Source organism: Danio rerio, chromosome 16 (assembly GCF_052040795.2).
Source record: "Danio rerio strain M-AB ecotype USA chromosome 16, GRCz13ab, whole genome shotgun sequence".
Lineage (NCBI taxonomy): Eukaryota > Metazoa > Chordata > Actinopteri > Cypriniformes > Danionidae > Danio > Danio rerio.
In genome coordinates, this window is record NC_141036.1 from 57,909,792 (window position 1) to 57,927,500 (window position 17,709).

At 37.5% G+C, this 17,709-nt stretch overlaps 1 protein-coding gene and 2 long non-coding RNA genes across 4 annotated transcripts in view; 2 read left to right on the forward strand and 1 right to left on the reverse strand.

Moving 5' to 3' along the window:
• Positions 1-17,709, reverse strand: part of LOC147840462 (uncharacterized) — a 266,074-nt gene that overhangs the window by 38,542 nt on the left and 209,823 nt on the right. The window lies entirely within an intron of this gene.
• The window catches only part of ifnlr1 (interferon lambda receptor 1), a 99,561-nt gene that overhangs the window by 13,754 nt on the left and 68,098 nt on the right, over positions 1-17,709 (forward strand). The gene's annotated exons all lie outside the window — the stretch shown is intronic.
• The window catches only part of LOC147840463 (uncharacterized), a 37,245-nt gene continuing 36,585 nt past the window's right edge, over positions 17,050-17,709 (forward strand). The window contains exon 1 of the long non-coding RNA XR_015512204.1: positions 17,050-17,529. This is a non-coding gene — a long non-coding RNA (uncharacterized LOC147840463). The remainder of the gene's footprint in view (positions 17,530-17,709) is intronic.

Consider the following 17,709-nt stretch of genomic DNA (forward strand, 5'->3'; position numbering starts at 1 on the left):
ACTATAGACTACTATAATATTTTAAATGTGTAACACCTGGTTTGATTGGATTTTATTTTTGTTTTGCTGTTATATACTATAATTTGTTCCTTTTTAAGACAGCACATTAATTACAGTAAATAACTAAACTGAACAATTCTGCCTCAAATGTTTCATTGACAGTTTTATTGATCACTAAGATATGATTAACTTGGGTTAAAGTTGCTTCGATTTAAAAATGAAAGTTCCAAAAATAGCTTAGATGTATTTTTTTATTGCAAATGCCACAAAAATCACCCTGCACAACTAACTAATATTTTGCTTTTGTGACAACTGTAATTTTTTTTGTGATAAGGTCTGGTTTTGTGGTGGCTGTACTTGAAAATTAAATTAATAAAATCTTAATTCAATCTTAAACAGAGTGCTACTGTAAAGTCACACCTGTTTGGTATAAATGCTTGAAACTGAGTTAGTTGAAAATATACATTAGAAACTTTAAAAGTAATTAAATTAATCAGATGTAATTAGTTAGTTTACTTTTATAAAGTAACTGAAAAGGTACACTATTATTACATTTTAAATAGGGTAATTTGTAATCTGTAATCTATTACATTTCCAAAGTAACATCCCCAACACTGAATAGGATTGACTAGTAAATTTAAGTGTGCACTGTAGGGCAGTTGCACGTCATAGGAAACCTCTGTAAGACATATGTATAAAAAACAATACTAGGAATGTTTACCTTTTTTCTACAGTATTGTTTTTAAAAGAATTGTTAACCCCAAAATTAAAATTGTCATAATTTTTTCATTAATTGTTCCATACCAGTGTTGTTTCTTCTGATGAACACAGGAGATATTTTTATAAATGCTGAAAACCTGTCACTATTGACTTTCACAGTATTGGTTTTTCAATGGAAGTCAATGGTTACAGGCTTCAATATACCTCCTTTATGTTCAAGAGGATAAAACTGGTATGAAACAAGTAAAGAGTAAATGAGAATATAAATGTTGATCATGTCCTCATTAGTAGCACTGCGAATAATTTAGTGTCCCTCTATCATCAAGAAATCCATACATTTTTGAAAAAATCAGAACATCCTTCAATTTAATTATCAATTATATATATAAAAAACACAATTCCCCCTTACTTCACCTGTTTACTTTGAAAGCTGCTGGTCTAAATCTACTAAACTGATCCATGAGCTCCAGACGTTTGCTAGTGTTGTGATTTGTTTTCAAAATCTCCATCAAATGTCACTCAGAAGGGGGCATCCACAAGCCCTTAATCAGATTAAAGCCATCTGTTGTTTGCTTGAAATATGTGATTCAATGTTAGAGATAGCGCTGATCCATTTAGCACAATATTTGAATGTTGTCAGATTTGTGGGAGATTAAACCGCCTTAGCTGTCACAGAGCGCAAATGTTTGTCCTTTGTTGATGGAAGCTGACACTCGAGCCAGTGACTCCTTGTGTAATGTCACAGGAAAACGCAATTAACATTTTAAATGGCAAACTGCATTAAAACCAAAAAGCAATTAATGTTTTAAATAACGGCGAGCAGGGGGGGCCCGAAATGGCACCTGCCGCTTTTTGTTAACACGGGCAGTCGTGCTGGGAGTCAAAGCCCCATGTTGTTGTTTAGTTGAAAGTGGTTTTTGTTCCTGTCCTGAGGCATTGAGAGACCACAGAGAATAAAAGAGGTTTCAATCAAAGGCGTTTAAGATCTGCTGCATGATATGAGTGAAAAACAGCAGCATTTAAATGGCCTGTTGCCTCTCCATCAGCCAGTAAGAGCTCTTGACTTTAAACTTTTAACAATGCAGCTTTTTTTGGAAGTAATTGTGCATTTTACTTGTGCATTTAATAATATATTATATAATGCACAATTGCGGCAAAAAGCACAATCAAATAAATATAAAGCATTCGGGCCCTATCATACACCCGGCGCAGTGTGGCGCAAGGCGTGGCACAGTAGTCTTTTGGTAGTTTCAGCTTGGCGCAAGAGTCGTTTTGAGGCTTTGCGCTACGCTGTTTAAATAGCAAATGCATTAGCGCTCATTTGTGCGCACATAGGCGTTCTGGTCTAAAAAGGAAGGCGTCTGAGGCGGACTGCTGGCGCGTCGCTATTTTGAGAAACTATAATAGATTTTTCAATAGACCAAAACAAACCCGGTCTAAACTCCGCCGCAGAGTTGCGCCTCGCTTACACACAGCTTAATACACACAAGAGAGCAATAGGCAAATATCTTTACATATGAAAAAACTTAAATATATAGGATATAATAAGAATATATATAGGATATAAATATAAAGGATTAAAATATTACAAAACATATTATTTTCTAACCTACATAAATATGAAAAATCACTGCTTTTATGTCTTCATCATCTCGGGAGGCTTTTTCAGTTCATTCATAACAATTTGCTTTTGTATAATGTTATTATTATTAGCAGTATTATTTATTATATCCATATTTATATCTGTTTTATTAAAAACAAGCTTAGATTTGTCCACCTGTCAGGTTTTAGACCATATGGGGCACAGCATGTGTTTTAGGATATAACTCAGGTTTTTGAGCACATTTTGTTATTATTATTCATTTATTCGTTTGCTGGAAATTAGAACTGAATTTAGAAATAGTTTTGAAACGAATATTTGCGCTTAACAAACGCAATTAATTATTTATAGACTAATTGATGTCTGTGCGTAAAGGTTTCCCTATCCAAGAGCGAAAGTGAAAGTAGATCCATTATCTCTCATTCTCACGCTGTAGATGCTCTGTTTAACAGTTTTCTGTCAACTGTTAACTGTTTGCTTGTGAAATGCTCAGTTTTTCCACTTAGACTTACTTTACGTCCTGTAAATAGCGAATGCGCTCTTGGCGTGACGCAGCTGGCTCTTAAAGGGATTGGGAGATGAGACTCTAATTGGTTTATTCTCAAAACACACCTATAACTCATTAAGAAAATAAGATCAACCCTTTTAGACCATGCGCCATGGCACAAAGCAGATTATCCCATCCTTAAATTAGCAAAAATGCGTTCTGACACGCCCTGAAAGCATGGACTGTCAAAATAGAGCACTAAGTGTTAACTAATGCATATATTATAATAGTTTTATACTTTTTAATGTTAATTAAATTTGCCATCAAAGGGAATAACAAATGAGCAATTTCTTGTAAGTGATATTGTTTGAAGATGGAATACTCGATCAAATTAAACCTTCACAGTTTTAAATTAATATACAAAAGTGTAACTGTTAAAGAAAAGCTGCAATGTGGAGTTAAAAAAAAAAACACTTAATGCTTATGATTTATATTGTATGAGTGTGTGATTTATATTATTTTTATTTTATGCATACAATTTATATTATGGTTGTGGAATAAATATAAATGAAATATATATTGTATTTAATGCACAAACTCTATACTGGCCGCATTATTCGGTACAGCTGTCCAATGCAAATTTCTAAACAGCCAATCACATGGCAGCAAGTAGACATGGTCAAGACGATCTGCAGCAGTTCAAACTGAGCATCAGAATGGGGAAGAAAGGGGACTTAATTGCCTTTTAATGTAGCATAGTTGTTTCTGCCAGACAGGCTGCTCTAAGTATTTCAGAAACTGCTGATCTACTGTGATTTTTCTGTGTTTCTTAGATTACATTAATCCAAGATATTGGTAACACCACTATAAAATAATTAAAAGAGGTTTAAAGTCATTTGAGATTTAATGTGCTTCGATAACGTAAACACAGTTCTGCAGGCGCAAAGCCTTGTTGATGCCAGAGGTCAGAAGAGAATGGCCAGACCACTCGCTACAACCGAGGTCTGCAGAAGAGCATCTCTGAACGCACAACACGTCCAACCTTGAGGCGGATGGGCTACAGCAGCAGAAGATCACACCGGGTGCCGCTCCTGTCAGCTAAGAACAGGAAACTGAGGCTACAATTCTCACAGGCTCACCAAAACTGGACAATAGAAGATTGGAGAAACGTTGCCTGCTCTGATGAGTCTCCAATTCTGCTGTCACATTCGGATGGTCGGGGCAGAATTTGGCATCAACACCATGACAGCATGGATCCATCCTGCCTTATATCAATGGTTCAGGCTTGTGGTGGTCTAATGGTGTGTGGGATAGATTTTTGCCTCACTTTGGGACCATTAGTACCAATTGAGCATCTTGTCAACGCCACAGCCTACCTGAGTATTGATGAAGACCATGTCCATCCCTTTATAACCACAGTGTGCATATCTTCTGATGGCTACTTCCAGCAGGAGAACGCACCATGTCATAAAGCGTGAATCATCTCAGACTGGTTTCTTAAACATGACAATGCATTCACTGTACTCAAATGGCCTCCACAGTCACCAGAGCTCAATCTAATAGAGCACCTTTTTGATCTGGTGGAACGGAGATTCACATCATGGATGTGCAGCCGACAAATCTGCAGCATCTGCATGATGCTGTCATATCAATATGGAGCAAAATCTCTGAGGAATATTTCCAGTACCTTGCTGAATCTATGCCATGAAGGATTAAGGCAGTGAAATTTAAGGCAAAAGGGGGTGCAACCTGGTTCTAGTAAGGTGTACCTAATAAAGTGACCAGTGAGTGTAATTTATATGATTGGGCAAAAAGGATAATTATAATTTTATTTAATATTATATTTTATGACTCTGCAATACGTTTAATTGTTTTTTTATGCATATAACTTGTATTAAGATTGCAATGATTACGTCTGTTTTTATATTTTAATGCATATAATTTCTATAATGATTATGCAAAAGATGAATTGATATTATTTAATGCATATAATTTCTATGTGCAATAAGATTAGTATAATAAAAGCATCAACTAGATTAATAAAATGGTGTAAAAATAATAATGAATCTAGTCAGTGTTTTACTTTACATTTTACTACAGTCGTTTAGAAAACGTGCTTGGACATTCTGCCCACACATTATTAGCATTCTGTCTCAGAGAAAATAAACAATATATGGGACTGGAGCAACATAAGTGTGAAAAACATGATGAATTTTGAGCAGGCAGCAGTAATTTGCAGGCGGATTTGAGCCGTGCGAAGCCCTGGCTGCTCCAAACAGGGTGTTAATCTGCGAATAAGCCCGCTGGGTTTTGTTGGTCGTGTTTGTGCTCTCTGGAGGGCTCGTGTGAGCAGGGTTTAGAGCATTGAGCGGGTCTTTCCCTCGGGTCGTCCCGTGATTGTGCAGTGATTTTCGGCAGAATTCTTCAAAGGCTCCCTGCAGCACACAGCGTTTAGATCCTGCTGCGGGGAACGGTTTCTCTGCTAATTCTGTAGAGGAAATAAATGGCTGTTTTTCCCAGGACTGGATGAACCAAATGAAGATTTTCATGAGCTTTGACACCATCTACATTCTAGAAAGAGCTAAAAAAAATGAAGCTATAGATGCTAAGATGCTCAATATAACATTTACTTAGTTCTTGAGGGTAAGTCTGTCACAATAAGAATTTTTGTAGTGTGATATATTGTGACAGAAATTGTTGCACTAAGCGCTAATATTGCCAGTTTGATTTTATCTTATGCCACTGATTATTTAACAGCATAATAATGCAATAGCCATAAACACTTAAAAATACTCATTCATTCATTTTCTTTTCAGCTTATTCCCTTTAATAATCTGGGGTTGCCACAGCGGAATGAACCGCTAACTTATCCAGCATATGTTTTACGCAGTGGATGCCCTTCCAGATGCAACCCATCACTGGAAGAATAATTATCATCATCATCATTTTCTTGTCAGCTTAGTCCCTTTATTATACCGGGGTCGCCACATTGGAATGAACCGCCAACTTATCCAGTAAGTTTTTACGCAGCGGATGCCCTTCCAGCCGCAACCCATCTCTGGGAAACTTTTACACACACACTCATACACTACAGACAATTTAGCCGACCCAATTCACCTGTACCGCATGTCTTTGGACTGTGGGGGAAACCGGAGCACCCGGAGGAAACCCACGCGAAGGCAGGGAGAACATGCAAACTCCACACAGAAACGCCAACTGAGCCGAGGTTCGAACCAGCGACCTTCTTGCTGTGAGGCGACAGCACTACCTACTGCACCATTGCCTCGCCCAATACTTATCATTCTTGAGGTTTTTTAGATTCTATAATTTGATTTGTTCAAAAGTTAAACCTCCTATTGTACAAAATATTAAATGTTCTATTTGGTAGGGCTGGGCGATTAATTGAAAAGTAATTGAAATCGACATTCAGAGCCTATAATCTATCTAATTTTTACGACGCTTCTGGTGTGCGACCTGCTTGACGTCACCCATGCAAAGTGAATGGGGAAAGAGTTGATGCTGACGCCCTGTATGAATGGGGCGTTCATCTATTGCATTTTCATATAGCAATTTATTGTCATTAATTTTCATTTTAGCATTTATTCAATTCAATTCAATTCAGCTTTATTTGTATAGCGCTTTTACAATGTAGATTGTGTCAAAGCAGCTTCACATAAATGGTCATAGTACCTGGAACAGTGTGGTTCAGGTTTTAGTGTTTAAGTTCAGTTCAGTTCAGTTTAGCTCAGTTCAGTGTGATTTAATCATTACTGAGAGTTCAAACACTGAAGAGCAAATTCATCGATGTGTAGCTCTACCAATCCTGAACCATGCGAGGCAGTGGCGACAGCGGAGAGGGAAAAAAAACTTCACCTGATGGGAGTGAAGAAAAAAAACCTTGAGAGAACCAGACTCAGTTGGGCACGACCATTTTAATTTCTCCGCTGGCCAAAAGTCTTGTGCAGAGCTTCATTCGCCGTGGTTGAGGCTGGAAGATGGCCTCAGCGAAGACTCGTCTGTCCCTGGAGCGTCGCTGGAATCAGACTCATGTTCTCCACTCCCCACGACCATCAGCGCAGCAGCAGCTCAGGATATGGCCTGGTCCCGGATATGGAATCCTTGGGATCATCTCGTCGCTGGTCTTGGATCCAATCAGTGACTCCGCATAATCTGAGGACCTCGGGATGAGTATCCCCAGGTGAAAATAGAGAATAAAGAGAATAATTAGCGTAGCTGCTGTTCATAGTGTATATAAACAAGATGCAGAAGCCTGTGTATATAAAAATGTTATATATTTTTCTTCATTGAGTTCTTAAAATAAGATGACCTACTCTCCAGCATTCTCCATACTTAATGCTCAAAAATCTATTAGTTTCTTGATGTTGTTTTGAAAAGAAAGCAAAGCATGTACTTATAGCTGCTTAGTCGATGGCTAAAATGTATTCAAAAGTACAGATGGCTAATGGAGGTCATCCAACTGGTCACATTAGACCCATAACTGTGGTCCATTTTACAAGCAGATCGCTGTAAGCAGTTTCTGCTTTATGGCTCATTTGCATGCTTTTGTTATATGAGCAGCCTCCGCACTTGTGCCTGTCCCAGTTATTATATTTCTGATTAGAAAACCACGAGTTAAATGAAGCATCCGAGCACTCAGGGCTAAGCCGAAATGCAGTTTTTCCAGCACAAACATGACGCTACTGATGCATCACAAAGACAAATGTTGAGATTCAGGGCAAGAAACGGCTCAGCTGTGAGACTAAATGACTCCAGCTTATCAAACAACAGCAAACTGGCAGTGTGCGCTTGAGTCCTGTTAATCTGCAAGAGGTGCATTTAAAGTTTTCCCTGCATGACCAAGGGTGTTCTGAAAAGGCCAGAGCCCCTGATTGCATCTGTTATTGATGTACCAGCAGGTGTCAGCAGAGCAAATGCAAAATGGGACACAATGTGCGCCGCCCCAGCAGCTGAATAATTCATCCCGAGCAGCATTATTAGTCAGCGGAGGTGGAAATGCGGAGGTCCGTGGGGAGTGAGATGTGCAATTGATTGCCGTGCAATGCACTGCTGCCTATAAACCGGTTAACTGTGTCAGTGCAATGTGTTTTGGATTACAGTGTTTAAGCAGGGTGGTGAATAAACAGAGTTAGATTATCTGTGTAGAGTTTTAGTCCTCCAGACACCTGCACTCACTGCTTTTTTTGTTTTAGCTTTTAGTTTTTTCTCTATAAATCTTCAGATTAGGGCTGCCAAATATATAAAACAATTATTGTTATCGCTAGGGCTCCACAATATATTATGCAGTATGAATGCAATTTCTTTAGATGATTCTGAAAGCATATTTGGGATTAAATCATTAATTTCTGTTGATTTGCATAATTTTGTAGCCGAGCAAATCTATAAATAAACAAGATCGAACAAAAATGAAAGTGAAAAGCAGTGCTTTTTGGTTTTCCAGAGAGTCAAACAGTAGTCAGTCATTCAGGTACAGTAATTAAAGAATTAAATATAATGTGAAATGTAAAAACACTGTAGAGCAGGGGTGTCCAAACTCGATCCTGGAGGGTCAGTGTTCTGCATATTTTAGTTCCAACCCCATTAAACACACCTGAACCAGCTTATCAAACTCTTTCTAGGTATACTTGTAACTTCCAGGCAGGTGTGTTGAAGGAAGTTAGAGCTAAACTATGCAGGACACCCCTGCTGTAGAGTCTTCATTGCTGGTCAACTATAATCCCAACTCAATATTGCTGATACTGTGATGCAGGGCTCGAAATTAACTTTTTTACTTGGTAGCACCGGTGCTCCCAACTTCAAAAATTTTGGAGCACCAGAAAAAATTTCGGAGCACCCACCATAAAAGATTGAGCACCGCTGCAAATTGTATTTTAAAGGATTTATTGTATTTTAAAACAACATCAATTAGGACTAACAAAAACCAGAAACAACTATCTAACTAATGCTGAGATTACATTGATATTTGTGCGCAATAATTCCAAAATGAATGTCGAATAATTATAAAATATTAATGATGATGAAAATGACAATAATAGTAACAATGAATTACATTTCTCAATATGATGCTGCCTTAATTGTGCTTGAATGCAAGTTATCAGCTATAAAAAGTCTGTTACTCTATGAAAAATAAATGTAAAGTTTGCATCAATTAAAAATGAAGCTTTGCAGTAAGAAATATTTATTTTGTACTGCTGTTTATATATTCATGACAGTTTAATAAATAATATTTCTGCTACAAAACAAACAAAAGATTATAATAAATAATTCAATTCCAGGCTGAAAGCTGCAAAACAGTCATCAGTAACTAAATCAAAAAAACAATATACACCTCAAGAAAGAATAGACAAAAGAAAGTAAGTAAAGTCTCACTTCTATCACTCTTTAAAAGTTTTGGTTTCAGTTTGTGTCAATTTAAATGTTCAGTTTAAGCTGATTTTCATTTTTCTGTGTTTGTGGAAAAGCAGGCGAGTCAGCCGACCCAATTTATGAGCAGGTTGAGCAGGATTCTTGCGATGACCACCGGCGCAATACCGCTGTTTGTTATGAGCCGCAGTTTCAGTGTAAACTTAGTAAAGGCGAGCTTCTTTGGCGATGATATGTACAGTATAAGATTTGACTTTTAGCGGACATTTGCGCTGAACACGCAGTGAATGCAACACATCGAGATTCGGGCGCCTTCTCCGAAAACACGTACTTGATTGATCTCAGCTGGCGGATCAATATTCAGCACGTGTCATGATCGCTCTCATCTGCACCTCAACTTTAGGTGGGGTTTGCAAACCTGTGTGCTTTAAGTTTACACTGTTTAGCCATTTGCATTTCCCGTGGACATAAAAGCTCCTTCCCTGTCATCTGACAGCGGAATACCTTGAGTGATTGACAGCTAATATGAACCAATATAGCGGCAGGGAAGAGCGATTCAACACGTTTTTAGAAAAAATCTAAACAGGTCGCACTACAACCATGATCTGCAGTCGCACTAATGCTCCCATATATATTATGAGGTCGCATAGATTAATTTTCGGGCGCATATGCAACCAAAATGGTCGAAATTTCGAGCCCTGTGATGTGACTATTGCGAATACATACATTGCGATATCAATGCTAAAGTGATATATTGTGCAGCAGTTATCGCAATTAAAATTCATACATTATCCATATTGCAAGCCATGTGTCCATAGGTTATCCAAATTTGACCAAATATATGGGTCCTTTACCACTTATCCAGTAGGTGCTGTTAGGTCAACCTTGAGCTTGAAATATGCAGCAATGTTTGGAGATGGAGACAAGAGAGGAAAATAACAGCTGCCGTTAACACTTAGAATTTACGCCGAGGTTTTCATTAAATGTTAAGTTCCTTGACAAATTTTTTCAGAATTTTTATGACTTACAACAAAAAAGAATGCAGGTGCTCCAGTTTCCCCCTCAGTCCAAAGACATCGGGCACTGGTGAATTTTGTATGCTAAATTGTTCATAGTGTATGAGTGAGTGTGTTTGGATGTTTCCCAGAGATGGGTTGTGGCTGGAAGGGCATCCGCTGTGTAAAAACGTGCTGGATAAGTTGGCGGTTCATTCCGCTGTGGCGGCTCGGCTTTAATAAAGGGACTAAGCTGACAAGGAAATGAATGTATTAGCTACCTAAACAAACATGCACACTTTGCTTTCCTCTTGGCTGCATTCTAATAGGCTTCATCACATATTCAATGCTTATGTACTGTTTTTTTGTTTTGTTTTTTTTACGAAGGTGAGATATATACTCAATGTCAGATCACACACTGTTAACAATATTTATTTTATTATCTCTAGATTTACTCAAATTACCCTATTAGATAAGAAACAAATTGTAACTAATGACAGCATTTTATTAGCGGCTGAGTTATTCCACTATATTTACGCGTGGTGCTTTTTATGTTTTGGTCTGTATTTATTTTAACAATTACACACTCCTGTAAAATGTCATTTGTAATAACTTTAGATGCTTCATGATTTTATTGCCGATCATATCTGAACAATAAATTCCTATTCGGCTGTATCTTAAGCACACATCCATGTGAACAGTTGCTTAATGCAGATTACCGAACAAGGGCCAGTGAAAAATGTATTTGTATTAGCTCGTTTCAGTATCGTGAATCTTTAACAAACACCAAAGTCATTGTTGTCTGTCATAACTATACTGAAATTGAAAACCGGTGTTTTAGAGAAACAAACATTTGCAGAAGCTCTAGAGTTACAGATCATTTCGATCCGCTTTCTCAAAGTCTTGTCTTTCTTGCCTAGAGCGTTTCTTATCCCACAAACAGCCTCCGTGATGAGCTGCTATCATTCTGCCAAATCTGATCACCACCACCGTGGAAGAGCCACAAATTAAATTACGCCTATGTAAATGTTCCAGCATAAAGGAGATATGAAGCGCTCTCTCTGAGACTCTGAAAATGAGAGTTTGCTTCACGATTCACTGATTGATTATATTCATGATATTGGGAAAAAAAAAAATTGACATTGCATTTTTGATTATTTTTTTCTTCTCTGCTTCTTCTCTACTCAAACTTTTCAGCCCTTGACCCCTAAAGTAACAACTCCAGTGGCTCGTGACCCCCACTATGCTCAGAGGTGGTTATAAGCATACAAATATTGCACACAATGGTGCACACACGCACCAATAGGAACTACATAAACATAAGCGTATTGTCAACACAAAAGTGCAACAGTCTTATAAACATTATTAATTTGTTTAATATTAAACTCAATTAATGAGAATGGTCAGAACAATGTTTATAGTGTAAGCTGAGAAAATATTATATACTTTTCCTTCTATGCTAATGAAGGACTACTGAGACATTCCAAGCATAGGATGGGTCCTCCTGGTGAGGCAGAGTTCCTCACAGCTCCGATACACATCTCTGCCATTTGCTTACAGTAACCATGTGCTCTTCACCATACAAAATTAATCTGCTTGTGTTCTTCTTTCAGATAACTTTGTCATGTTTGGTGTCATTTGACAGCTTATGACTTCAGTGTTGTAGTGATGAAATCAACAGAGACATTGATTAATTGTATTTCAATCTACACTATATTAACTATTGTTGGTTCATGGGCTGAGGAGAGTATGTTAATGTTCTTCTCCCCCACTTTGTCTCCTTAACTTTGTTCTCATGTTCAGCTGGTTTTGGGGGTTGGTTTTCACTCATGTTTGACAATGCTTTGCTCAGGGTATAATAGGGAAAGGTAACTGTTGATCTGGGAGAATGGCTTTTACTCTGCATCTCCCGCACACCAGTGCGTAGCCTCATATGCTAACAAAGGCAGTTTCACTGTCTTTGTTGCTCAGCAGTGCACGTTACAGCTAATTTCTTTATACAGTATGTTAGTTTGTTTCATTCTACTGTCTGTATATTTAAACATGTAACTCAATAAACAACTTTGCCTGCTTTAAGACGTAGAGATTCTTTCTCTTTATCAATGATGATAACCACTTTAATGGAGTCAGATTAATTACAATGGAGTCAGATAAATAATGGATTTAAACACGCTATCCTTCAACTGCTTTCTGTTTCCGACTATTGGTTCAGAATAGCAGCGTAAGCTTCAAGCCTTACAATAGCACAAAACTTTTCTTGGTTTGATATAGGAGACTGAGCCACTTGGAGATCATTCTTCTTGTTTGGTCGTGGCCTTATTTTTTAGTGTATGCGAGTGCCATAAAGATATCGAAGTTTAATATTGTACCGCAAATCAATCTGCTGCAACTAACGCTATTACTGTGACGTTAATCAAGCATAATAACCCCAGGGCTCACAACTAAAATATAATAATTGATCAAATATGATAATTCTAACAGTTTAATAAAATAGATGAGACTTTTGGAAATCACCAGGCGACCCCCAAATTGAGAACCACTGCGCTAGACGATCACAATATTGATATAGAGGACACTTCAAAACAGCTTGAATAATATACTTTAATCTTTTAGAGTGTCAGTATTCTGTTTGTTGTACTGTATTTGCAGTGGTTGTTCATTACAGCATCAAATGAGGATTTGTTTTTCTTTCAAAACATGAACATTTTTGACAATACTTTATTTTGATTATCCATTTGAGTATTAGTAGACTGTCTGCTTAATATCTGTTGATACTGCTGCTAAACAGACATTTAACTCACTATAGGAAACATTGGAAGTACATGTCAAATAATACCCTAACAGTACTTATAATCTAGTGAGAATTAGTTGCAATGTAACTTACATTCAACAAAGGGACCATCAAAATAAAGTGTGACCTCGTTTTTATTTTAATATTTCCAGTACCTTATTGAACCTATTCCATGAAGGATTAAGGCAGTTCTGAGGGGGTCCAACCCGATATTAGTAAGGTGTAATAAAGTAACCGGCCCTAATAAAGTGGCCGGTGAGTATATCACATGGGGGGAAAATATCGCTTTCAAATTTTTCCAATCTCAATCCCTAATGCAAATGATTAACTTTCACACTATTATGGCAAAACTCTGTTTTATCTCTGTATTCTGAGTTGAGGAGCTGATAAATTATAATAACCCAGACTTCACATTGACCATTCTATGATGAGACTATTGCAGATGCACACATTGCAATAAATAAGAAGCACTGTATCGTGCAGGTCTAGTTCAAATGAGGACGTGACTGTTTTCTGGTTGCGCAGAAAGAACAGAATACAGAATAATAAACAGATCATTTGATGCTTTACACCTGTTCCTGAGTAAATATATGAGGCGTTCTGGAGGAATGAAGCCAGCATTACATAACAGATGGCATCATGCAGATGATGAGTGAAACACGGAACTGTTGTTAAGTGAAGCGGCTGCTGTGGCGTTGAATAATCCATCAAAATAGCGGGCTGTGCTGTGAGATGGCATACTAATGTACTGCCTGTGTTCTTTCTGCTGTAGATTACATTTAAAGATGTGTTTTTCCTTGCTTGTTATTGGGCAAAACTGACAAGCTGAACATTTTAATTAGATAAACTGTTTTGCTTCAATATTTAATCTTGAATTTAGGGCACTAGGCGTTATTTGCTTCTAAATGGGCGAGTTCCTAACAAATATTAGAATCGTATTTAAGTTAAGAATATAGTTTATATTAGTGTCAACTAATATTCAATTCAGGTTTATTTGTATAGTGCCTTTTTACCATAATTATTGCTTCAAAGCAGCTTTACAAAAGGTGCACATTTTTGCATTACAATCAAATATAAGTTATATATACAGTTGAAGTCAAAATTATTAGCCCTCCTAAATTATTAGGTAAGTTATTGTATAACGAGGGTTTGTTCTGTTGACTATTGGGGAAAAAAATTTGCTTAAAGGGGCTAATAATTTTGTCCCTAAAATGTTTTTGTAATAAAAAAGCAGCTTTTCTTCAAGCCATTATTTCAAAAAATATTATCAGACATACTGTGAACATTTCCTTGCTCTGTTAAACATCATTTGGGAAATATACAAAAAAAAAATAATATTAATAATTCAAAGGGGGGGCTAATAATTTTGACTTCAACTGTATATAGAGAGATTTTATAGCATAGGTGATGTTTGTGTTCATTTTTAATGAAGTGTATTAAGTGTATAGGCCCTTTCACACCATGATACTGGGAAATATCTGGAAAATCTCCTGAACGACATTACTGGTATATTTAAAAAAGCCCTGTTTACACAGACGAGGACGTTAAGGAATTTTTCCGTAAAAGAGCATTCACACATCCACTCCAAAGTACCGGTAAATTCTGACATCATTAACCAGAAACGAGCTCTAAACGGCTGGGGTTGTATTTGTAAACATTTGTATACATTACAAACTCTGTGGATGGATCAGTATTGTGAACAGCTTATAGAGAAACACTTTCGTGTGTCGAGATGTACATGATATGTGTGTGTGCTGGCGCTAACGGGCTGCTTCATGGGCACACGCGACACGTCGAGCAACTGAAGGAAGCAGAGCTTAAAAGTAAACAACGGCTTATCATGAGCAATTTATCGTTAATTATTTACACAGTTGGCTTTAAGATGAACATATAAACGTTATCTGACTAACTTCTAGCAGCTAAATGTGTCTGGGAAAATATTCACAGGCTTTTATTTTCAAAAACCGTGTGGCCGTATATGCGTCTGACGGTTCTGATTGGCTAAAGCAGACGCCTCACGTCAGCATGTTCTAGATGTGAACACACTCTCTCCGGCAATCTTTTTTCTGCGTTCACACAGCGCAGCATTCCGGCAAAGTACAGGTAATGTGACAACTGCTCTTCCCGGAAAATAGCCAGAACAAATTTACCGGTATTTTCAAAAAGGGCCTGTTGTTTCAAAAGGGTCTAATGTTGTCTAGATTCATAATAGTCTTGTAGAATCTAGAATGTATAGATTTTTACCATTCAGGGTTGACTATTAAATATGTGGGTTTAAATATAAAATTACAACTGTTAAACATGCCATATTGCTTGAAATGTTAGTCATTGCATTGTCCTTTTTTATTTATTTATTTTTGTGTAATTGAATATACTGCACTGTATTCTATTATTGAGAATGCACTGATATGAACTGATGGCTGGTCATGCAAAGGCTGTTATTTGCATTTCAAAATTTGCCTTTTTATTTCATCAATGTTTTTCTGTATGACTCCTCATTTCTCAAGTCTGATTTAATGTCTGCTCCAGTGGCGTTTGAAGTCAGACATTTGACAGGTCATATCGATTTATCCTGACATCAGTGAGAAGCATTTTAACGTCTGAGTGTGAGTGATTACAATATTTTGCATCTCAATTTGAGCACTTTGAAGTTGAAAGAACTGGATAAATGACTTTTTGATGTCAAAATATATATGAAAATTAGCTTTAAATTGACATCCTCATTTTTTTCATTGGCTGTCCATGAAATTGAGGTGGCCTGAGATTTTCTAAGTCTTGTTTTTTTTTTATATAAATACTTAAAGTAAGAGCTGAACTCAATTTGGAACGTTGCTTTTAGCTAATAAAAATGTGATGCTGAACCACAAAACCAGTCTTGAGGTGTATTCACACTAGGCTATCTGAACTGGTTCGGTTGGGCGGCACTGGCCCGATTGGAATAGAGTGCAGTTCGGTTGGGCTTTGGCATGTTACGCTTGGAAAGTGAGTGGAAAACGCACCTGAGCATGAAACTGAAGGTGCAAGGTTTCTTTTCGATGAACATGAACTGTTATAGTTTATTAAATATACAAACCCCCTCACTGCACAACAGCTGCACCTTCAGCAAACCTTCTATCAGGAGGACCGGGAGAATTCCCTGTGAGGCGGCCCATTTTTTTGGCCGCAAGGGCCGGTGTCCCCAGCTGCTTGCACTCAGCAGTTGTACTTTATTTGTTTATTTCTATTTGATCATAGCCTCACTCTTTTTATTCATTATTTTGCTGCATCTCTGCTCTTTTTATTTATTTTCTCGCAGCCCCGTGAGCAAAATGCAGCCTGCAGGTAAATGATGACGTAACTATCATTCGACCACAAACAGCGGCACCTTAGTGAATATAAGAGTTTGAATAATTAATATTAATGAATATTACACCTGCTCAATGAAAATCAGATGATTCACTACATTAATAAATCTGACATAACCTGATCAGAAATCTAAAAATGAGATAAAACGCAAAAGTGCAACAGTGCCGTTGTGGTCCAGTGGTCAGCACTTTGCGTTACAACGCCGTCGACCTGAGTTCGAACGTCACCAGAGTAATTTCTTTATTTATTTTTATTGTTAGGACATATAATACTGTTAGGGTTGTTGAACATTTGAAGTTCTAAAGCAGCTGTTTTATTGAAAAAGACGTGATAGTGTCATTAGAAACTGAATTGCAAATGAGGTTATTTTAATATAGTCAGTCGTGAACTGAGGTGGGCCGGTCTAAGGCTTGAATCTTCAGGGCTGAAAAGGAGTCCCACTCCAGCCCTGTTAAGGGTACAATGGTTGTCCTTTGGGTCAATTTTGACCCACCAGCTATAAAGCCGTTTTAATGCCAAACAAACTACTGGCACACACATGCACACTCCAACACCTCTTTCTTCATGCAAAATAGATTTGAGAATTGAAATTAAATATATCTGCTTTTAGAGGTTTACTGAAGGCGGCTCATTTTTTTAACGTTGTATACAGAGTTTTAAGACAACCGGGGGGGTTGAATGTTGCACATCTTAAAATGTACTGCACTACAGAAATGACTCATGCATCATCATAATAAACAAAAGCATTGTTAAGGAACACACAGAGCTGGTCCGCATCTGAGGCGTTGGGTGGGCTGAAGAGATGTTGATGTCTTTATTGATATTGTTGCAGTTGGTTTAGTGAAGATCTAACTGCGCCCTTGTTATTCCGCTGCCACACCGTGACCTGAAGTACATTCACAGATCGATACATCACATCAGCAAGTCCGGGCTTGTGAAAGAGGTCACTTGACATGTTAATGCGATTGCAATCTGGTACGAGAGCCGTTTTCTGAGGAGGATGCTAATTTCTCAAAGCTGGAGCGATGTGACCTTTCGGTCAAGCTGTAGGTGGAATAAACTTAAAAACGAACAATATTTGATGCGTCATCAGATCACATTTATGTTTTGTTGAGGAAATGCAGTTTCACACTCAAACTATGCTGTTATATCAAAGCATCGATCGTGTCTGGATCATCATAGGGCATCTGAAGTGCAGAGGCTTCGATGGGTAAGTTTGACTTGCACCGCCTATGCAGATCACCTAGTTAATATTCATGACCTATGACTTTATCATACGGTTGATAAATTCAGATCCCATTGGGATTCTTGCTTTTGAATTGCATTATGGGACCTTGGTCCTTTCTGAAAAAAACCTTTGATTTACTTGATATTTATAATAGTTTGAAGT